Raw genomic sequence first — 23,297 nt, forward strand, 5'->3', positions numbered from 1 at the left:
CTGTGGCTGACACTCAGACCTGGCCCCATGTAGCCTGCACCAGCCAACAGGGTCCTTGCAGGAGCAGGAGGGCAACAAAGGGCCGGCTGGTGAGGGGAGACCCAGCAGGCGTGCCAGTGCTGAGGGGTGCAGGAGGCTGGCAGGGCTCTGATCGGGTGCCACTGGCTCTCTCCCTTTGCAGTGTTGCTGCGGAGATGTGGAAGATGCTGACATCCCAGCCCAAGACCACAAGAAAGATCCTTGGGGAGCTGGTCAGCATGCTGCAGGAGCCGGCTCGGCGACAGCATCAGCTCTCTGAGAGACCAGCTGGCGTCCCCCCCTTGGCCGTAAGTACCAGCCCCTGCAGCAAGGGAAGGAGTGCCATGTGTCCCCATCATGGCCTGAGGGGGTCTCTCAGTCTCCCACGGGGTATAGTCATTGGGCCAAAGAGAGAAAGAGTGTGACTTTAGCCAGTGCTATATTCGAGCCGGAACACGCCCAAACGCTCTCCTGATGCTATTCAGCAGCACTCATAGAATCACAGGGTGAGAAGGGATCGCAAAGTCAGCTCATCCAGCCCCCTGCAACAGTGCAGGACTTCTTGTTTCTAACCCACCCTGGACAGATGGCTCCAGCCTCCTTCTGAAAACCTCCAGCGAAAGAGTTTCCACAAGCTCCCTAGGGGTCTGTCCCATTGTCCTACTCTTCTTACAGTTAGGAAGTTTTTCCTGAGGCTTAATCTATATCTGCTGTGCTGTAGTTTGACCCCATCGCCTCTTGTCCTGCCCTCTGTGGCAAGAGAGAACAACTTTTCTCTATCTTTTTTTATGGCAGCCTTCCAAGTATCTGAAGACCATTATCTAGTCCCCCCCTTAATCTCCTCCTTTCCAAACAAAACATAGCCAGTTCCTTCAGCCTTTTTTTCTTATGGCTTGTGTTCCATCCCTCTGATCATCTTTGTCACTCGCCTCTGGATCCTTTCCAGTTTCTCCACATCCTTTCTAGACATTGGTGACCAAAACTGGACACCGTACTCCAGCTGAGGCCTAACCAGCACTGAGTAGAGTGGTACTATCGCCTCCCATGACTTGCATGCTATACCCAGGGGCGGCTCTAGTAATTTCGCCGCCCCAAGCAGGGCGGCACGCCACGGGGGGTGCTCTGGCGGTCGCTGGTCCGCGGTTCCAGTGGACCTGCTGCAGACGTGCCTGCGGAGGGTCCGCTGGTCCCGCGGCTCCAGTGGAGCATCCGCAGCCATGCCTGCGGGAGGTCCACCGGAGCCGCGGGACCAGCGGACCCTCCGCAGGCACTCCTGTGGGAGGTCCACCGGAGCTGCCTGCTGCCCTCCCGGCGACAGGCAGAGCGTCCCCTGCGGCTCTCATTGCCGCCCTAAGCGCGCGCTTGGCACGCTGGCGTCTGGAGCCGGCCCTGGCTATACCTCTGTTAATGCAACTTAAAATTGCATTTGCTTTTTTTGCAACAGCATCGCATTGCTGACTCATGCTGTGGTTGTGATCCACCACAGCTCCCAGATCCTTCTCAGCTGGTTATCCTCCATTCTGTATCTGTGCATTTGCTTTTTCTTCTCTAAATGTAGCACCTCACATTTGTCTTTGGTAAATTTCATTTTGTTATCTATAGCCCTGTGACGCTGTAGGGAGAGGGATGGATTGACCTGGAAATGGGCATTAGGCACCTAAATCCCTTTGCAGCCCTGGGCCTAAGCAACTTGCCTGAGGTCCTGCAGGGAGAGCTGGGAATTGAGTCAGGTCTCCAGCCATTGCCTTAGCCACACCGCCGCCCTTCCGCGAGCAGCCAGGGCAGGGAAGCGTTCAGCACGCACGGCCTCCCTGGCCTCCGGTAACTAGGCTAGTGGCTTCCAGCTCCCGTAACTGTGTCCGGCTCGCCCCGGCCCCTCTTGTTTTGCAGGTGTGTTGGGACACCCTCAGCAGTGCCGCCCAATTCCTGAGGTGGCACCAGCTCAGTGGCCTCATCCAGCACAAGGAAACCTGGCGAATCTGTGACTGCCTGGTGAGGGAGCCCTCTGGCCATTCACTGCACAGCCCTCGCTGGCAGAAGTGGAGGAATCAGTGGATAGAGCACCCCCGATTGCCTGGCTCTGTGCCCACACTGAGCCCCAGCCCTGGGACCACACCTGGCCCTGGGTGTGGTCCCTCTGCGTGATCCTCCCAGCACAGGAAGGAGGGGCAAAAACAGGACGTGCGCTCCACACACCTGGAAGCTGGCCTGTGGGACGGAAAGGCCTTTAATAATCTTGTGCTCCCTTGTTCTGGCTCCTAGGTGATCCACTACAAGGGGAGAGCTGATGACTTCCTGTCATTAGGGAAGCAGCCATCAGGTTCCTAGGTAACCACAGAGCAGACGGGTCCCTTTAGCAGAGGGGCTGGATCTGGTCCCAGGCTCTCCTCAGTCCCTGCCAGCAGCGAGAAGTGATCCCTGGGCTCCTGATTCCCTAATGAAGGCGAAGGGGTGTCAGAAACCCACAGGAGCAAGCTCACCCCAAACTGCCCTGATCGGCTGATGGGACCCCTCTAAGCCCACTGCTCCTCATGCAGTCCCCATTCTCCGCCCCCACCCCACCATGGGCTCTTGGTAGTGGACCTTCAAGGCGCTGTGCTCTCCTTTGGCAACCAGCCCTGTAGCCATCTCTGGGGACTCGCCCTTTCCCCTGGGGATTCAGGAGCGTGTCCTGGCCAGTGAGGGGCGGGGGAAAGCCGCGGTGCTTGGAGGGTGACAGGCTCTTTAACACCCTCGCTGGGGACGCGGGGATGTGATGAGCTGTTTGTGTGTGTAGGGCTCACTGCCCGGCAGCTGGACCAGGGGAGCCAGGACAAGCTGGACGCCATCTGCAAGAGTGAGTGGTCCCGCTTTGAGTACTGAGCACTAGGGGGATGAATGGCCCAGGGCTGCAGGGTGGGTTCAATCTCCAACGCCAGCAACGTGGTCACAGGCGAGAGCCACAAGGGGATGCAAAATGTAAATCCCCAACCCCCTGATCAGCTGCCCCCTCACCCTGTCGTGTCTGCTGGTTGGCATGTGCCCAGGCACTTAGCCCTGACCTCAGAGCTGCGGCCTGGTAGATCCCCAAACTGGGCCTGAGCTGGCTGGCCTTTGCAGATGATTGCCCCCCCCCCCAAACACAGCCATTGCACTCCAAACACATTGCTGCCTCCCCCCTTGCACTCACTAGCCCAGTGTTTGGAGCAGTCACCTCCACGTGGGACACCTGGGGTCAAGCCACTGCTCCAAATGAGGCTGAAGTGACGTCCGGTCACCTACCTCCCTGCTGCGTGTCCAGACCCCTGGGCAGCACAGGGCAGAGCAGCATCTCCACCACATTTGTTCGGGAAAAGGGAAGGGTGGGTGACATAGCTCAGACTCCTCACTCCCAGAGCAGATTCACAGCTGGGCCTCCCAACCGGAGCTAGAGAATGGCTGAGCTCCCTCCTCGGCATTTCCTGGAGGGCAGCAGGGCACCTGAAGTTAGGCGGCGCCTAACAATACCCAAGCCCCCTTTGTGACTCTCCCCCTCTCTAGGCCTAAGTGCCCATCTGTGCATTGGGGGGGGGAAGGGGGAGGGTAAATACAGGCAGGGATGAGGCTCTCAGATACTGCAGGGATGAGGCAGTCCTAGAAATAGTGAGTGAATGGGGTTCATTGGGACTTCTTGCCTGTGTCTGGAGGCTCCCCCAGCTGTGGAGGGCGGCGGGGATGTTTAGTGAGGGTTGCTGGTTGTTCCCGCTAGTCCCCTGCCTCCTGCCACCTGGCCTGCTGCCTCCTTGTCATGGGCCGAGAGGTACAGAGCTGGCTTGGCCTGCCGGGGCTCTCCAGAGTGCCATGGCTCTGACCTCCATTTCCTTCCTTTCAATCTTAGACCTCAAAGACTTGCAGCAGGACAGCAAGTCCTCAGTCCGATGCCTGGCTTCTCAGACCATCTTCATCCTGGAGGCCTTCAAGAACCAGCCTCCAGCCTGCTGCGGCCTATGGACATTGGTCCATAGGATAAGAACAATGTGCACTGCGGAGAGCCAGCTCATTGAAGCTGCCCAGCTGCCCTAGCTCTGGGAAAAGCCAGCCTCCCTTCTCTGGGGGCTTGGTGCATCAGAGCCCACCTGGAGCAAGGTGGAACACATGGCTTCTTCCCAATTGGCCGCCTGCCCTGCCCAGCCATGTGAGTAGTTAACTGCTCGATAGCTTTCATCATCATGTACTTTTTGACAGGTTTCCATGCACCGTGTTGCATTTACGTCCTGTCCTCTGTCCCCATTTCCAGTCGTGTACGTTTTTGATGCCGTTGGCCATTTTGAACATTTATTTTGTATTATTTTTCTGTGTTTGGCCGGGGGAAGGTTGTGTGCTTGTGTTTTGACATATTTAGAGAAAAAGTACGAATGAGTAGAAAGAGAGGCTGTAAAGGGTTTGCAGTCCCCCCCCCAGCCCCCACCGTCCGTCCATCTGGGTGGGAGACCACACCCCTTGCTATGATACTTCCGGGTACGTTGGTTCAGGGGAAAATTAGCTCAGTGTTAATGGCTCTAGCCTGCAGTCAGGCCAAGTAACGGTAGAGAGTCTGTTTGCCCGGGGCCCTCAATCAGGGCAGGGCATCAGTCGAGAAGGGGATCTGGCCTACAGTCAGGCAGGCAGAGCAGCAGGAGGTCCATTTGCCTGGCCCTTGATCAGGGTAGGGCAGCAGTCAAGTAGGGGGGCTCTGGCCTACAGTTCGGCAAAGCTGTCGCAGTCTAGGGGAGGTTAGCTCTCTGGTGGGAATGTCAGCACAACCATTTGGCATCTGGATTCAGGTCGGTGCCAGACCAATTCAGGCCTCCTGACAACCAGGGGGGAGGCTGCCACACCTGACGTTGAGGTGGTAGGGGCAGAGGAACTCAGGTCCTCCCATTCCACTGCGTCCCAGCCCAGGACCCTAACAGCGGTGGAGTTGTCCGCCACTGGGTCAGCGGGGAAAGTCCAGCTGCAACACGCTGGCTGGCTTGTAGTCAATAACACAGCCAAACCTAATTCTGCTTCCCTTGGCTCCATCCGACACACCCATTCCGTGTGTACATGGGTTCCAGGGTTGTTGTTCGCTTCGCTGGGATAGACAGCTAGTGGCAGCCCCCCCAAGCTCCTCGGAGATCCTGGCGTCTGGCAGCTTTGTCAGCACCTCTGGGTCTCTGTCAGGAGAGCGGTCTCTGTTAGGTCTGGGCTCACGCAACGGGGAAGAGGCGTCCTGCTCCTCGGGCAGCCCTCCCCCGACTGAGCTGGAGGACCAGCCTTTTATAGTTCCGCTTCCTGTCCCACCCCTCTGCTTCCAGCGGGGAGGCCGTGCAAGTCCCGTTCTACCCACCAGGGGGGCGTTCACTGATCCCTCCCTGTCTGTCAGGGCAGGAGACTATGCCCTCTCGCTACAGAGGCCTTAAAGAAAAGGAGTTTTAAAAAAAGAAAGATTGCTTAGGCTTAGAGGAAAAAAGGAAAGAAAGGTTATCTTAAATAGAAGAAAGAGGGGAAACTAGAGAAAGCAACAAGAGAGAGGAGTTTGTAAGAACGTGGTAAAAGGTTATTTTTGTTGGGACTAAAAAATTATAAGAGTAAAAAAAATTGAACTCAATTTAAAAAACCAAAAGCTAATTAAATAGAATAGGAAATATAAAGGAAGGTTGAGAAGGTCGGGTGAAAGAACTCACATGGCAGAATAATTAGCGAGAGATTCTGTGTCAGTGACATAGGGCTGTGTAAAGTACAGAAAACAACAAGAGAGAGAAAGATCCCTTTTTGTTAATAAGCAGAAAACAGAGCTGTGCAAAAGAGAGAAAGATCCTTACCATTTCCCGCCGTTGTTCAGCCATCGTCAACCGAGCAGCACAGCTTCCGCTGCAAACTGTGCTCTCCCATTCTTGCATCAGTAGCAAATTTCTCCATGTTCTCGGTGCTGGGCTCCAGTGAAAGCTACAGAAGGAAACCATTTCCCGCCTTTTATCAGCCATCTTGAACCAAACAGCTCTCCTACGTTTCATGCCATTTTTCCAGGATTACCCATGCAGGCACCATAGCACGGCAAGTATGTAGCCCACTCAGATCTCTGCTGCAGTCTTGACCATTGTAAATACCTCACGCATTATCCAGCAGTATGTGAAGTTTCTGCAAAAATGGGCGAGGAAGCGACGACAGCGCGATTACTGTACTGATGAGGACATGGACACCTCTGTTCCTAGAAGCACAGCATGCAGCGATTGGGAGATCATGGTGGTGTTGGGCCAGGTTCATGCCGTGGAATGCCAATTTTGGGTCCAGGAAACAAGCACAGACTGGTGGGACCACATAGTTTTGCAGATCTGGGATGATTCCCAGTGGCTGTGAAACTTTCGTATGCGTAGGGCCACTTTCAGGGAACTTTGTGACTTGCTGTCCCCTGCCCTGAAGCACAAAGACAGCAAAATGAGAGCAGCCCTCACAGTTGAGAAGTGCGTGGCCATAGCACTGTGGAAGCTTGCAATGCCCAACAGCTACCAGTCAGTCAGGAATCAGTTTGGAGTGGGCAAATCTACCGTAGGGGCTGCTGTGCTGCAAGTAGCCAATGCAATCATTGACCAGCTGCTATCAAGGGTAGTGACTTTGGAAAATGTGCAGACCATTGTGGATGGCTTTAATGCGCTGGGGTTCCCTAACTGCAGTGGGGCGATAGACAGAACGCATATCCCTATCTTGGCCCCGGCACACCGGGGCGGCCAATATGTAAACTGTAAGGGGTACGTTTCCATGGTGCTGCAAGCACTGGTGGATCACAAAGGACATTTCACTGACATCAAGGTGGGATGGCCGGGAAAGTGCATGACGCTCGCATCTTCAGGAACTCTGGTCTGTTGGAACAGCTGCAGGAAGGGACTTACTTCCCAGACCAGAAAATTACTGTTGGGGATGTGGAAATTCCTATAGTTATCCTGGGGGACCCAGCCTACCCCTTAATGCCATGGCTCATGAAGTCGTACATAGGCACCCTGGACAGTAGTAAGGAGCAGTTCAACTATAGGCTAAGCAAATGCAGGATGGTGGTCGAATGTGCTTTTGGACGTTTGAAAGAGCGCTGGCGCAGTTTACTGACTTGGTTAGATCTCAGCACAACCAATACTCCAATTGTAATTGCTGCTTGTTGTGTGCTCCACAATATCTGTGAGAGTAAGGGGGAGACGTTTATGGCGGAATGGGAGGTTGAGGCAACTCACCTGGTGGCCAATTTCGCACAGCCAGAGAACAAGGCGATTAGAAGAGCGCAGCAGGGTGCGCTGTGCATCAGAGAAGCTTTGAAAGACAGTTTCATGATTGGCCAGGGTACAGTGTGACACTTGTGTTTGTTTATCTTGAAGTTACCCGCCCCCTATATATATGAAAGGAAATAAAGTCACAATTGTTTAAAAACCATTCTTTAGTATTCATTGCACAACACATGGAGAGAAATCAGAAGGTAAATGGGGGGAGGAGGGGTTGGGTTATGGGGGTGGAGAAGAAGGGAAGGAGAAGTCCAGAAACCAAATCAAAAGTTCACATATGCCAACTTTCTGCTGCTTGGGTGAGCCTCTGGGGTTGAGTGTGTGAGTCCCCTTAGCCTCCGCCGTCATGTTCTTGGGTGTCTGGGTGAGGAGGCTATGGAACTTGGGGAGGAAGGAGGGCAGTTATACAGGGGCAGCAGTGGCAATCTGTGATCTTTCTGCCTTTCCTGCATTAGATCCACCATACAGGGCAGCATGTCAGTTTGCTCCCCCATGAGCTCGACCATAGTGTCCTGCCTGCTCTCATCGCGTGCGTCCCTCCTCTCTTCGTGTTCCTGTAATGCATTACGTGACTGCGCAATTTACCACCACGCATTCAGCGGGGCCCTATCAGCGCTGGAGGACTGCATGAGCTCGGCGAATATGTCGTCCCAAGTTCCTTTTTTCTGCCTTCTAATCTGGACCAGCCTCTTGGATGGAGTAGATTGGGGCTGCGTTGAAACATTTGCACCTGCAGAAGAAAAAGGAAGAGTAGTATTTTAAAAGATACATTTCAGAGAATAAAGGACACACTCTTTCTCAGTGAAACAGGCAATTCATAGTACACAGCACATCACACACAGCCGGGCAACAGAATTCAGCTTGCAGCCAGCCATGGTAAGCCCTAGGGGCACGCGGGGTTCTGTTTCTTCGGCATTCATTTCAATACTTTCAAACTGCTGGGCCCCCTTTCTCATAGCAAGCAATGCCTGGTAGGTTTGCAGTATAAAAGGAGGTCCTGCAGGCTCTCTGGGATGATTGCTTCACACAACACACACACACACACAGACTCGCACCCACTGCGTGGCTCCGATGAGGCTCTGAGCAGGGATGAGCCCTTTAAACTAAACGCAAACAGCCCAACGTGGCTGTGTTTTCCCCACCCCCCACCCCGCCACCGCATGGCTCCGATCAGGCTCACTCGCCAGAAGTACCTTCTCCAGGATCATGGAAGTGGGGGTGGGGGCTATTGGCTCCTGCATTAAGAATAGTTCCTGGCTAGGGATGAAAATGGATTCCCCACTTGCCGCCTGTGCACTGTCCTCCTCCTCCTCCTCTTCATCCTCCAATAACTCATCCTCCTCGCTCCGTTCAACTTCCTCCTTGGAGATATCAACGGACAGTGGTGGGGTAGTGGTGTCGTCACCCCCATAACTGCATGCAGCTCACGGTAGAAGCGGCATGTATGCGGCTGTGACCCACAGCGCCCATTTGCCTCCCTGGCATTTTGGTACGCTTGCCTGAGCTCCCTGATTTTTGTACAACACTGCTCTGTGTCCCTGGAGTAGCCTCTTTCCGTCATGGCCCTGGAGACTTTAGCGTACGTATTTGCGTTCTTTTTTTTTTAACGTAGTTCTGCCATAACAGATTTTTCTCCCCAACATTCGATGAAATCCAGTACCTCCCATTCGGACCATTCTGGAGCTCATCTGCGAATCCGGGACTGCGTGGTCTCTTGTGATGGTGCTCTCTGCATGATTGCCTATGATAGTGGACTGTGCTGCTGGTCACCTGTGCTGCTGGTGACCAAACAGGAAATGAAATTCAAAAGTTCCTGGGGCTTTTCCTGCCCACCTGGCTAGTGCATCAGAGTTGAGAGTGTTGTCCACAGCAGTCACAAGGAAACATTCTGGGATACTTCCCGGAAGCCAATAACTTCGAATTGCATCCACACTACTTTTAATCCGGGATTGCGATCTCGATTTAAGCGCTACTCTACTTGCCGAGGTGGAGTACAGAAATTGGATTAAAGAGCCCTTTAAATCGAAGAAACCAGTTTGGTCATGTGGAAGGAATGATTTTTTTTTCTCCAAATTAACTCGGCTAATTCCGAAATAAATGACTAGTGTAGACCAGGCTTGAGAGAGGGAGAGTATAGAAAACAGCAAGAGATCGTTTTTGGTTAGTGAGAGAAGGACAGTATAGAAAGCTACAGGGAGGGGACACAGGGGAGAGAGAACTTACCCTTGTGGCTGCCTCTGGGAAAAGAGGCTCACAGCCGCCAGCATGGTTATCTCCGCCTCTCGGGATAGCTAGATAGATAGATGTGGTGTATGGAGATAGATAGATAACCCTATTGGCTTTACGCTCTTTTACATTTTATGTGATTTTTTCTCTAATCTCAGCTCCTTGAACTTTTTCATGGTCCAAAGCGAACAACAACCCTGGAACCCATGCACACATGGAATTGGTGTGTAGGAAGGAGCCCAGGGAAGCTGAACTGGGTTCAGATGTGTTATTGACTACAAGCCAGCCAGCGTGTTATGGTTGGACTTTCCCTGCTGACCCAGTGGCGGACCACTCCACCGCTGTTAGGGCCCTGAGCTGGGACGCAGTGGAACGAGAGGGCCTGGGTTCCTCTACCCCTACCACCCCAACGTCAGGAGTGGCAGCCTCCCCACCTGGTTGTCAGGAGGCCTGAATTGGTCTGGCACCCGCCTGAATCCGGATGCCAGACGGTTGTGCTGACTCTCCCACCAGAGAGCTAACCTCTCCTAGACTGTGACAGCTCTGCTGGACTGTAGGCCAGAGCCCCCCTACTTGACTGCTGCCCTACCCTGATCAAGGGCCAGGCAAATGAACTTCCTGCTGCTCTGCCTGCCTGACTGTAGGCCAGAGCCCTTTCTTGATTGACACCCTGCCCTGATTGAGGGCCCCGGGCAAACAGACTCTCTACCGTTACTTGGCCTGACTGCAGGCTAGAGCCATTAATACTGAGCTAATTGTCCCCTGAACCAAGGTACCCCCGGAAGTATCGTAGCAAGGGGCATGGTCAAAGGGGCTGACGGCGCCGGAAATGGGGACAGGGTGTGGAAACCTGCCAAAAACCATATGGTGATGAAAGCTATCAAATGGTTAACTACTCTGTAATGGGCCGGTGTGGCTCCCCTCCTCCCCTGGGAGGGTTGAGCCCCGAACACCGGAAGGAGCGGGGCTACAGAACAGTGAGCCCGCCCCTCAGAGGGTCAGGCGGCGACCCAGAAGTATAAAAGCCGGCCATCTGAGCTCAGTCAGAGCCCAGCCACCGCCGGGAGCAGACCTGCCCGAGGGAGCTCGTGACTGGGAAGCCACTGGGGCCCAGAGCAGTTGCCCGGACTGGCCGGAGCTTCCCCTCACTCGCTACCGGGAGGACCCGCCGGAGCTTCCCCGTGCCACCTACGACGAGGAGCCACCAGAGACTTCCTCTCTCCGCTGTTGTTACCCCGAGGAACCCCCGGAGCAGCACTGGCCGGACTTCCCCGAGGAACTGCCGGATCTACCCCCCACCCGGGCTGCGAGGAGCCCATGCTGTGGGACTTCCCGGGAGTGGACGCCGCGGACCAGGTAGGGCCAGAGGGGGAAATTGGAAGTGGCCCGGGGGCAGCCGACCCTAGTCAGGCTGCAGATCAACCCATATCCATGTCAGTGTGTTGCGGTGAGGATCCCCACTGACCGTCAGCCGTGGTAGCCGCTGCCTAGGACCCCGGGCCAGGACGCAGTGGAGTGAATGGGCCTGCGTCCCCCCTGCCACCCCACTCATGGGTGGCAGTTTTCCCCCTCACCCCAGTGCTCAGCCCCTGCCCCAAAGGGCCTGAGCCTCCTAGACTGTTTGCTGCTCAGCCCCTGCCCCAAAGGGCCTGGGCCTGCTGAACTATTTGTACTGTTGCTCAGCCCCTGCAGCAAAGGGTCTGGGCCTTCTTGAACTCTTTGTGTCGCTGCCCCACCCCTGCACCAGAGGGCCTGGGCTTGCTTGAACTCTTTGTGTTGTGGCCCAGCCCCTGCAACAGAGGGCCTGGGCCTCCCCAAACTGTTTTATATTGTTGCTCAGCCTTGCAACAGAAGGCCTGAGCCCTAATTGACTCGTGTATTGTTCCTCAGTGTAACGGGCCGGTGTGGCTCCCCTCCTCCCCTGGGAGGGTTGAGCCCCGGACACCCACGTTTACAGTTGGTACCAGAAGTGGGGAGTCGAACCCTTGCCTCTGTGAGAAGGGGCCGGTAGGTGGGTGGTGATTCACCCCCTTCCTAGCCAGGAACATGGATATGCAACGGCTGTTCCAGCTGCTGGTGGAGAGCCAGGAGCGGCAGCAGGCAGCCCAGCTGCAGCAGCAGCATGCCGCCCAGCTGGAGCAGCAGCAGCAAGGAGATGCCGCCCAGCTCCAGCAACAGCAGCACGCAGCTCAGCTGGAGCAGCAGCAGCAGCTAGTACAGCAGCTGGGGAACCAGCTGCAGCACCTCATGGGCCCCGCACCCCGCCCCGCCGACTGGCCAGCAGGGGAGGGCACTGGGGGGGGGGGGGCCCACGTTCGGCTGCCCCCCTGCGCCTGACCAAGATGGGCCCGGACGACGACCCCGAGGCCTTCTTGGTCATGTTTGAGCATGTGGCCCTTGTCGCGGGGTGGGCCCGAGACCAATGGGCCACTCTTTTGGCTCCGTATTTGACTGGGACGGCCCAAGCGGCCTACTGCGGACTGGCGACAGAAGAGGCCAGAGACTACGACCGAGTAAAAGCTGCGATCCTGGACACTTTGGACGTCAGCCCAGAGACCTTTAGACAGCGGTTCTGGCGCCAGACCTACCCTGCGGGCGTCCGTCCCCGGATGGTGGCCCAGACCTTGAAGTAGGCCTGCCACCGGTGGCTGCAACCAGAGGTCAGGATGGTGGAGGAGGTCACCGAGCAGGTTGTCTTGGAATAATTTGTCCATACCTTGCCGGCCCGGGGAAGGGCCTGGGTACTCTGACACCGGCCGGCGACCCTGGCTGACGCCGTCTCACTGATGGAAGGCTTCCTGGCTGCGGAAACCTCCATAGGACCCACCTTCCAGTCACCTACCTCCGGGCCCGAATGCCCCATAATGAGAAGAAGGCGACCAACCTGGGCAGCCAGCGAGGTCCAGACCATGGATCAGAATCCCGGCCGGTGTCCCAGACCCAGTGCTCAGACGCGGCTTCCCGGCTGGCAACCCCGGCCTTCAATCAGGGGGCCCCGAGGGCCCGTCGGAGCCCCCCCAAAGTACCCGAGTGGCCCTCCCTCGGAGCGGGTGTCCCGAGCTCGGTCCCTGCTTTGGATGCGGGAAGGTGGGGCACCTACAACGGGACTGCCCCGAAATGGACTGTAGCTTTGGGCAGGTCTATGCAGGGGCCGGCCGGACCCGATTACCACAGGTCCCCAAACTCACGGTCCCGGTGATGGTTGGGAACCAAGCCACGCAGGCTTTGATTGACTCTGGGTGCGGCCAGACGTTGGTGCGCCAGGCTCTGGGACCCCCGGTCGACCCCCGTTTGAAGCCGATCCGTCTGCAGTGCATTCATGGAGACGTCCGGCCCTACCCGAGCGCTCGAGCCCGACTAACAGTGGGTGGTATCACCCGACAATTAGTAGTCGGCTTGGCGCCCCGCCTGGCGTACCCTGTGATTCTGGGGCGGGACTGGCCCGCCTTCGAGGAGCTCCTCCGGTCAACGCCGGCGTTAGAGGCCGAGCCCCAGGAGCATCCGACAGAGGCGGAGAAGGACGGTGAGGAGAACGAAGCAGGAGACCAAGAAGCCGGTGGACCACCGGGGGAGGCCCTAGCCGAACCCCGCTTCGACACCGAATTCTGCCGCGACCAACGCGCAGACCCTACTCTTAGCCGGGCCTATGAGCAACTCGCGGCCGTAGACGGGTCCGTGATCGATCCTCATTGGGCCACCCAGTGGCCCCATTTCGAACTACGCCAGGACAGACTCTACCGGGTCGACAGAGACCCCCGCACACGGGAACCGCAAACGCAGTTGCTAGTACCCCGCTGTCACCGGCGAGCCGTGATGAGGTTGGCCCACGATGTACCAGCCACCAGACATCTAGGGCATGAGAAGACCCTGGCCTGAATCCTGGCACGGTTCTTTTGGCCCGGACTCCACCAAGACGTGAAGCGGTATTGCGACTCCTGCCCAGAGTGTCAGCTGGCCGCGCCGCCTCGGGTACCCAAGGCGCCCTTAGTCCCCATGCTGTTGGTTGAGACCCCGTTCGAGCGGGTCACCATGGACCTGGTGGGCCCACTCCCCAGAAGCGCGGCCGACTTCCAATACGTCTTAGTCCTCATGGACTACGCCTCCCATTTCCCAGAGGCCATCCCCTTGCGGAGCATCACAGCCTGGACTATTGCTGGGGAGTTGGTAAAGATTTTTGCCCGCGTAGGGTTGCCCAAGGAAATACTAACCGACCAAGGTACTAATTTTACGTCCCGGCTACTCAAACTGGTCTGCAAGCTCCTGGGGTGAAACAGCTCCACACCTCCATGTACCATCCGCAAACCGACGGGCTGGTGGAGCCGTTTAACCGCACCCTCAAGGACATGCTGAAGAAATTTCCCCCGGGGGAGCTGCGCCACTGAGATCAGTTTCTTCCACCCCTGTTGCTGGCTGTCCGGGAGGTCCCCCAGGCATCAACAAAGTTCTCCCCATTTGAATTGTTATATGGACGGAGACCACGGCGCCTCCTGGATTTAATGCGGGAGAACTGGGAACAGTCGGCCTCCCCATCCCAGGGCCTCCTCCGGTACGTCCTCCAGTTGCGGGAGTACCTCACTCAAGCAGGTACCCTGGCATGGGAGAACTTGAGGATAGCCCAAGCGAGACAGGGGCGAAACTACAACCGGGATGCGCAGGCATGGGAATTTGCTCCCGGGGACCGGGTCCTACTGCTAAATCATAGGCGGCAGGTTTGTGTAATTTTTGGTGGGGCCCAAAATAGTGGTGCCGCTCCCGCCCTGTAAGCCGATATAAAATGAAGCTACAACACGTCAGTGCCACAAGATTACAAGGGTCAATTACAAGTGGAAAGTCAGAAGCAGCACTTGCCTACTTCAATATACAGTATTATATTTTGTTGCACCTGTTGTGATGAAGTGGGAATGTTCTTAATATTTTCTCTGAATACTGTGTGGGTGCCTCAGTTTCCCCTGCAAGGTGCCAACTGAAGGTGTTGGGGACAAAGATCAGGTGGCCTCCTTGTCCGGAATCAAGACACAAAGGCCAGAGGAGGGAGTGTCAGTTTGGAGCTGGCTGGAGAAATGGGGAGAGGCCCAGAACTTGGGTCTGGGCTCCACACCCCCCAAGATGGACCTGACTGAGGGGTCCTGTTTTCTGTATCCACACGGTCTGTTCTAGACTGTGATCCTGTCATCTAATAAACCTTCTGTTTTACTGGCTGGCTGAGAGTCACGTCTGACTGCAGAGTTGGGGTGCAGGGACCTCTGGCTGCCCCAGGACCCCGCCTGGGCGGACTCACTGCGGAAAGTGCATGGTGTGGAAGGGCATGCTGAATGCTCTGAGGTCAGACCCAGGAAGGTGTAAACTTCTTGCCCTGGAGACAGTCTGCTCAGAGAGGAGGCTCCCCCAGAGTCCTGACTGGCTTTGAAGGAGTGGTTCCTCCAGAGCATCCCAGCATCCCCTTCCACACCATGCGCTTCCTGGAAGTCCGCACCGGCACTAACACTCCCTCCTCTGGCCTTTGTCAAGAAGGCTAACAGCATTTTGGGCTGTATAAGTAGGGGCACTGCCAGCAGATCGAGAGACATGATCATTCTCCTCTATTCAACATTGGTGAGGCCTCATCTAGAGTACTATGTCCAGTTTTGGGCCCCACATTGCAAAGAAGGATGTGGAAAAATTGGAAAGTCCAGTGGAGGGCAACAAAAATGATTAGGGGGCTGGAGCACATGACTTCTGAGGAGAGGCTGAGGGAACTGGGATTGTTTAGTCTGCAGAAGAGAAGAATGAGGGGGGATTTGATAGCTGCTTTCAACTACCTGAAAGGGGGTTCCAAAGAGGATGGATCTAGACTGTTCTCAGTGGTAGAAGATGACAAAACAAGGAGCAATGGTCTCAAGTTGCAGTGGGGGAGGTTTAGGTTGGATATTAAGAAAAACTTTTTCACTAGCAGGGTGGTGAAGAACTAGAATGGGTTACCTAGGGAGGTGATGGAATCTCCTTCCTTAGAGGTTTTTAAGGCCCGGCTTGACAAAGCCCTGGCGGGGATAATTTAGTTGGGGATTGGTCCTGCTTTCAGCAGGGGGTTGGACTAGCTGACCTCCTGAGGTCCCTTCAAACCCTGATATTCTATGATATTCTAAACTGACCACCAAATTTAAGTTGCGTGTTTTTCCTGTCAAGTGAGGACTCTGGGGCAGGGCTGGGGATAAGGAACTTGGGGTGCAGACAAGCTGCCCCAGGGCTAGGGCCAAAGAGGACTCCCCTCCACCCTCTCTGGCAGCAGCAAGCTCCAGGGGAGGGACCCCTTCTGCCCCCCCCCCAGTCACTGCAGATGCTCCTAGGGTCCCTCTCAGGTCCAGAAAGCCCACTCGCCTCCCCTGTGGTGGGTACCGGGGGGAGGGGAAGTTGCCATCCCTCACCATAGCCTCACTGGGGATGGGGCTGCCCCTTGCCCAGCATGGTGCAGGAGTGGGGACTGCAGGGTGGTAGCTGGGGAGGGGCACAGTATCACAAAATTCACCCAAGCCCCAGCTGCTCAGGTCTAGGAAGCTCCCCTCCCCAGTGGTGTAGCCAGGTTCTAACATCAGGGGGAGTGAACACGTAAAAAAAGGTGCCAGCCAACATATCCAATTACTAATCAGGCAGTGCTATAACAAGAGATTATGCTATTACCATTATCCAGTCAGCTTGCACACTACTATTTTGAATTAGTGATAATTCAGAGAGAGAGAAAGAAGAAAGCTGAATTTAGAGAACAATTATTAACCAGATTCCTGGTTATCCACCAGCCACTTTGCTCCAGCCCATGGCACAAAGCACCATAAACGTAGTAGAATCTGGCCAAGAGACTATTCACCTCAAATTGGCATCTGCTACACTCCCCCCTCCCCCGCCCCCAGTCCTCACTATTCAGGATGTACTGAGTGAAAAGGTGGCGTTGTGGAAGCATTTAGCAGGCAACTGAGAACTCCTACAGAGCACTGTGCAGCCCCTGAGATCACTGCTGAGTTCTGAGCACTGGGGCTGCAGCTAGTCAGCAGTGAGATGAGGAGACACAACTGGCACCTTAAAGCACCTTTACCCCCCCCCCTTCCTTCACAAGCTGCACTAAGCACCGTTTCACAGCCCTGGGTGCAGCACTGGGGGGGGGGGGAGTGGGGGGGCAATAACCCAAAGTCACTCCTTTGCCTCCTGGTCCTGCTGATCCCTCAGCCCCTCTGCTGAAGAGAGACCAGGAGAAAAAAACATCCCCCCCCTTCCCTCTCCACCAGCACCAGCTGGGCTTCAGAGCCCCCTTCCCTACCGCGTGGCTGCCTTGCTCTGCACCGGGCTGCCGGGACCAACGGGGCTGCTGCTCCTCAGTCCCCCGCCGCGGGGGGGGGGGGCTGCGCTGCCGCCCCTCCCGGCAGAGCCCACCCTGGCTCCGGGAGCGGGCAGCTGCGAGCTCCTCCTCCTCCTCTCCCCGGGGGAGCCCGGGCCCGGCAACCAGCCCATGCTGCCTGCAGAGTCCAGAGCCAGCTGGCGGCCACACGCAAAACCCGGTCCGGACTCCAAGTCCGGAGCCCAGTGCTGGCTGCCTGGAAAGGTTCTGATTTTGTAAAATGTGCTCAAAGGGGAGCGGCTGCTTCCCCCCTTCCACCCCACTATGCTACTGGGTGGGCGGGGATGCTCCGGGGCTGGGGATGATGGTAGTGGCAGCCAGGGGCCAGTGCCTGCTCCAGGCAGGGCCAGGGGAGAAATCCAGCTCCAGATATTGGTGGAGCACAGCCCACAGCTCTGAATATTCCTGGGGCTGGAGCTTCCTCCATTACTGATCTCCTTCTCCTTAGCTGGTGAGTGGGCAGGGCAATCAAAAGCAGCTGGATCCTCTCTGGGGCCCAGCTCTCCATTTACACCAGCTGAGGAGTTAACCCCCTGTCTGATGCAGCCTTGAGGCCTGCTCTTCCCCAGATTCTAATGGCAAGTACTTCAGGAAAGAGGGCACCCATCACGGCTCCTTGGAGGATGTTGTGAGACATCCCTGCTGAGTGGCAGCTGGGGCTGTTGTACCAGCTGCTGTTAAATGAGTGTGACTGGTGCCTGACTCAGGATCTGCAGTAAAATCTCCCCATCTTTCTGGAAAACCACTAAGAGGCTCAGAGCGGATGTCCAGGTTTGTCATGAGTGCTGAATGCACTCCCACAACCCCAGCCCCACCCCAGCAGATGATTTGGAGAGGTCAGTCAGTCCAGGAAGTTCTTGCTATGCTTTTCCTGTGGTACTAATGCCCCTGTCTGCAGAACTGGGGAGTCACCATTAGTAGGGTTACCACCTGGCTGGTATTAGACCAGCCTGGCTGGTATTTTTATGGATTTGCCAGCTGCCAGATAAATAATTTAATCTGTTGGGTTCTTTATTTTTTTACAAGGGTCTAAAGATTTGCATGATTATCACAATGCACTGGAATATCTAACGTTAAAAGTTTCTGTCTGCCCACCAACACGCAAATGCACCACGCGGGTGTGAGAGAGGGTTTGAGTCAGGCGAGCGCAAGGAGACGTGCGAGGCATATTAAATAACGGAAGATCAGTGCAGTGGTGCGAGTGATCCTATTACATCACTGGAAAAAAAAAACTTGCATCAGAAACTGTACATTCAGTGACACCTGGTGAAATGAAACATATTACAGAGAAAAACAATGAGGAGTCCTTGTGGCACCTTAGAGACTAAATACATTTATTTGGGAATAAGCTTTCGTGGGCTAGAACCTACTTCATCAGATGCATGGAGTGGAAAATATAGTAAGCACATTATTTAAATAGTGTTATTCAAATACAGATAAATACAGTATTTATCTGGCACCTGTTTACTGTATTTTCCACTTCATGCATCTGATGAAGTGGGTTTTAGCCCACAAAAGTTTATGCCCAAATAAATGTGTTAGTCTCTAAAGTGCCTCAAGGCCTCCTTGTTGTTTTTACTGATACAGATTAACCCGGTTACCCCTCTGAAATGGATTACAGAGAGTGGCTGGCAAAATGTGCTGATAAAACAAATACCTGATTGGTAACAATCTTATCTATATGTGTTCTCTCTCTAGATACTCTAGTGGCTGTTCAGGGGTGGGGGGTTGTGGCATTGCCTTGTGGTTGGGGTTGCAGTGGGCTTGCCTGGGAGAGGAGGGGGCAGGGCTGGTATTTTTGCATTTGGAGGGTGGTAACCCTCCACTAGGGGCAGGATTTTTCAGCACTGCTCAGCTCAAAGGTTGGCCAGAAAAGGAGGATTCCGCTGGGTGCAAAATTTGGGGGTTTCAAATTTTGTTTTTGTTCTGATGCAGAAGGAAAACGAGACCTTTCAAAGATGTTCATGATAAAACATGAGAAAGCCGCTGCCCAGAAAAGCCAATAGCCCAGTGGTTAGGGCCCTCACTGAGCACATGGGTCATCCAAGTCAAATCCTTGCTCTGAATCTAGTGCAGAAGGGACTTAGATCTGGGTCCTGACATCAGTGTCCTAACCAACGATCTATTCTCGGGGTGGGTCTCTCTCTGCTTCTGCCCAGAAGTTCCATTGTGGACCTAGAAAAGTTCAAGAAAACTGACAACGCTGCTGTGAAAAGGTTTGGCTTCAACAAACGGACATTTTCCAACACAAAAACATCGTGTCAACCAATTCCTGATTCGCTCAACCCAGCTGCCAGATTGTCAGGTTTGCTCCTCACGTCGAGTGCTGCACCCTTTGGAAAATTTAGCCTTTGGTTGGATGCCTCAATGGGAGCAAACCTCTGGTGAAAATCTGGGTTCAGTTGTGAATGGTGAGTGTTTAGATAGCTGGCCCCACATGAGAGACATTAATAGGACAGTTCAAATTAGAACTGGAAAAATATCTGGCAGCTCACAATTGTTTCCTACTGTGCATCTGGATAGCATTGTCTACTGCAGAGTGCCCGGAGGCATGAATCTTTGATCCCTACTCTCAGTTCTGCCACATGTGAGACTTTGGTCAAATCACTTAGCCTCTATACTTCAGTTTCTCCCATCTGTAAAGTAGGTATATAAAGACTTCCCTACTTCTTCATGCAATTTGCATCAATTAACGTATGTGAAGGGTCCTGAAGTGTGCTGACAGGGTGGCCACCTCCTAATCACCAGGGTGGCCACCTCCTAAGTAGCGGTGGCCCTACAAACAGCAGTGCCCTGCCTCAGTTTCCCCACTTGGTTCCTCAAATGAACTCCTGAAAGGGACTTTAACAAGTCCCTGACAAAAGCCCTCCTTCGGGACTGGTTTATTAACTTAAAGTTCAAAGTGAAACACAAAATTCTTCCCTCCTCCCTCCACAAAATTCTTAAGCTAGGCACAGCTCTGGCATCTCAGGGTCTTCCCTGCTTTAGCAGGTTATTCCCAGCCCTTTCTAGTTGGGGGAACTCCCCTGGTCTCAGGGTTTTCCCTGCAGGACCCTGTTCCACACACTGCAATTTCCCAGGCTTCCCCTTCACTCCACAGCTTCCTACTGCTTTATAGGGGAATCATCCGCACCCTCCCCCAACCCCCATACCCAGCTGTTTCTAATTAAACCCCATATCTCAGCCCAGATGTGGCAGACAGGGCTAACTGTATGGTTCAGGGTCCGGTGTAGTATCTTAGATTCCCTTGGCTAGCAAACAGAATACTGGGTAACAGCCGCCATCTGAGACACTATCTTACATGTGTGATCATAGGGAGATTGAGTCTGTGTTGCTCCATAGCGCGTTGCCTGGCGCTAAGTATATTTCTCTGGAAATTTAATCTTGTGGTTGTTCCCTTGGAAATCTCCAGCTTGGTTGCACCTTTCCCACTAAATTCTCAGAGGCAGAGTCCAGAAAACTGCTCATGCCTCCTAAGGGAGTTGGGTTTTTTTTTTCTGATTGATTTGGAAGTGGGCAAGGGCTTCCTTTTTTATTGTTGTGTGGAGTATTTGCAAAAAAACCCAAAGAGAACAGGAACTCTCTTGGTTAGTGTTCCATCTGCTACTCATGCCCCTCCTGGGCTGAGAAATGTCTTGGCAACTGCTTGCTGGGCTATCTCTGCCGATGACAACTCAGGTTAGAACGAAAGAGCAGGTGAATTCTAAAACAATCTGGGGCCTGGCTGGAAGAGGGAATTGGGACCCAGGGCCCGATCCAAAGCTCTTAAATCAATGGATAGCTTCTCTGACTTCAGTGGGCTCTGGATCAGGTCCTGAGAGCTTGCCGTGTTGGTATGCCTGGTTCGAATGCTGTCTAGGGTATTGGTGCCTGTAGTCGGTCGGTCGGGGCTCGACCCTCCAGCGGGCAGGAGGGGAGCCACACCGACTCACTTCTGTTCGCCTGCTAGCTATTAGGAGTCACGGGGAACAACGTTAGATCGCCGGGCCCTCTGGTGCAGGGACCGGCCAACAGCGGTTCAATAAGCCCAGGCCCTCTGGAGCAGGGCGGGCAATAGCAGTTCAATAAGCCCTGGCCCTCTGGAGCAGGGCAGGGCAACAATAGCTCAGGTAGGCCCTGGCCCTCTGGAGCAGGGCGGGCAATAGCAGTTCAATAAGCCCTGGCCCTCTGGAGCAGGGCAGGGCAACAATAGCTCAGGTAGGCCCTGGCCCTCTGGAGCAGGGCGGGCAATAGCAGTTCAATAAGCCCTGGCCCTCTGGAGCAGGGCAGGGCAACAGCAGTTCAATAAGCCCTGGCCCTCTGGAGCAGGGCAGGGCAACAGCAGTTCAATAAGCCCTGGCCCTCTGGAGCAGGGCAGGGCAACAATAGTTCAGGTAGGCCCTGGCCCTCTGGAGCAGGGCGGGCAATAGCAGTTCAATAAGCCCTGGCCCTCTGGAGCAGGGCAGGGCAACAGCAGTTCAATAAGCCCTGGCCCTCTGGAGCAGGGCAGGGCAACAATAGTTCAGGTAGGCCCTGGCCCTCTGGAGCAGGGCGGGCAATAGCAGTTCAATAAGCCCTGGCCCTCTGGAGCAGGGCAGGGCAACAATAGTTCAGGTAGGCCCTGGCCCTCTGGAGCAGGGCAGGGCAATAGCAAGAGGCAGAGCTCAGGCCCTCAGGCAGGGCTGAGCAACAGTTCAGTCTGTAAGCCCAAGCCCTAGCTCAGGGCGGGCAGTAACAAGAAGCAGAGCTCAGACCCCCAGGCAGGGCTGAGCAGCAGTTCAAGTCCATAAAGCCCAAGCCCTCAGTCAGGGCGGGGCAGCAAAACAGCAGCTCTAGCTTAGACCCTCAGGCAGGGGCTGAGCAGCAATTCAAGTCTACAACGCCCAAGCCCTCAGTCAGGGCGGGGCAGCAAAACAGCAGCTCTAGCTCAAACCCTCAGGCAGGGCTGAGCAGCAACAGCCAAGTGCAAGCTGCTATGCTAGAGCGCTGGGTTGAGGGGGAGACTGCCACCCGTGAGTGGGGTGGCAGGGGGGACACAGGCCCACCCACTCCACTGTGTCCCAGCCCGGGGCCCTAGCAGCGGCGTGGACCCGCTGCAGTCAGTGGGGATCCTGGCCGCAACACACTGACATGGGCACATCAGTGCCCTCAGCCGGACAAGGGTCGGCTACCCCCGGGCTACAGTCCATCTCCCCCTCAAGGCCTACCTCGTCCGTCGCACCCGGTTCAGGCCAGTCGGTCTGCATCGGCTCTGGTGGAGGGCTTGGCGGCAGGTCCGGTAGCTCTTCTGGGAAGTTGGGCCAGGACGGCTCGGGCGGCTCCTCTGGGTAACAGCAGGGCCTAGGAGGCTCCTCCTCATAGCGGGCGCTCGGCAATCCTGGGGGCTCCTCCCAGTACGGGCTCCGGGTAGGCTCCGCGGGCTCCTCTGGGTAGTGGGCGAGGGGAAGCTCCGGCCAGGCAGGGCCGTTACCTTGGGCCGAGGAGGGCTCCCAGCCGGGAGCTCCCGCAGGCACGTCTGCTCCTGGCGGCGGCTGGGTGTTGACTGAGCTTGGGCATGCGCCTTTTCTACTTCCTGCCCCGCCCCTTGACTTCCGGGGGGCGGGGACTGGGGGCGGAAGTTCCGCCCACTGAGGTGTTGGCAGGGCAGCTCCCTCTGCCGGGCAGGAGGGGAGCCACACCGACTCACTACAGTGCCATATAGCCCTTCTCAGAGGGCAGTGGGGAGTGAGATTGGTGCCTCCTATCCCATGTCTAATGGGGCCACCGACAAGACGGGCAGTGCTGACCTCAAGTAATGAAAAATAGTAGAGTCTCTTTAAATGTGTGATAGTCGAGCCAACTAAGTTCTGTGCTGTCTCCCCTTTGATCATGTTGTTCCAGACATACAGATCTATCCATCATGCTGTCCTGTCTTTAAAATGTACCTGCCTGTTCCTTGTTATGTCTATGGAGTGTCCTTGTATCAGGCTGTCCAGGTGCCATCTTGGCACAAGTTCCTCTGTGTGTGTGTGTGAACGCACCTGCTTCTAACAACCCTCTTCTCACCAATTTCTGTGAGTGAGGCCTGCCTCTGGCTCACAGCCCAGCTTTTGCTTAGCAATGCCTGGAAGTACTTTGGTTCAGGCTTCAGGCCTCAGACTAGGCCTCTGACACAATAGTATATATTTCAGGGCCTCCTCTTACTACACCCCCTGGCCACACTGCAGCTGAGAGCAGCCTCCGAGCCTGGGCAGGCAGATTCGTGCTAGCTCCACTCGAGCAAGCACGCTAAAGATAGCAGCGTGACGTTGCCGCTGCAGCTGGGGCTGGCCCCCTGAGTTTGGACCCACGTGTTCAGATGGGCTTGACTCAAGCAGCTCATCTGAGCCATAACGTCCACACTGCTATTGTTAGCTATGCTGGCTGGAGCAGATCTAGCCTGAGTCTGTGTGTCCCGGCTGCCGTGTAGACGTGCCCTCTGAGACTTG

At 55.3% G+C, this 23,297-nt stretch overlaps 1 protein-coding gene and 1 long non-coding RNA gene across 6 annotated transcripts in view; one reads left to right on the forward strand and one right to left on the reverse strand.

Annotated features, from left to right (window-relative positions):
- The window catches only part of LOC123369703 (maestro heat-like repeat-containing protein family member 7), a 422,324-nt gene that overhangs the window by 254,825 nt on the left and 144,202 nt on the right, over positions 1 to 23,297 (forward strand). The gene's annotated exons all lie outside the window — the stretch shown is intronic.
- On the reverse strand, positions 7,400 to 17,012 carry LOC123369720. Its single transcript, XR_006579129.1, has 2 exons — positions 16,774 to 17,012; positions 7,400 to 7,992 (listed from the first exon to the last, which is right to left on the reverse strand). It is a non-coding gene; the product is annotated as an uncharacterized LOC123369720 (long non-coding RNA).

This window comes from Mauremys mutica, chromosome 4 (assembly GCF_020497125.1).
Source record: "Mauremys mutica isolate MM-2020 ecotype Southern chromosome 4, ASM2049712v1, whole genome shotgun sequence".
Taxonomy (NCBI): Eukaryota; Metazoa; Chordata; order Testudines; family Geoemydidae; genus Mauremys; species Mauremys mutica.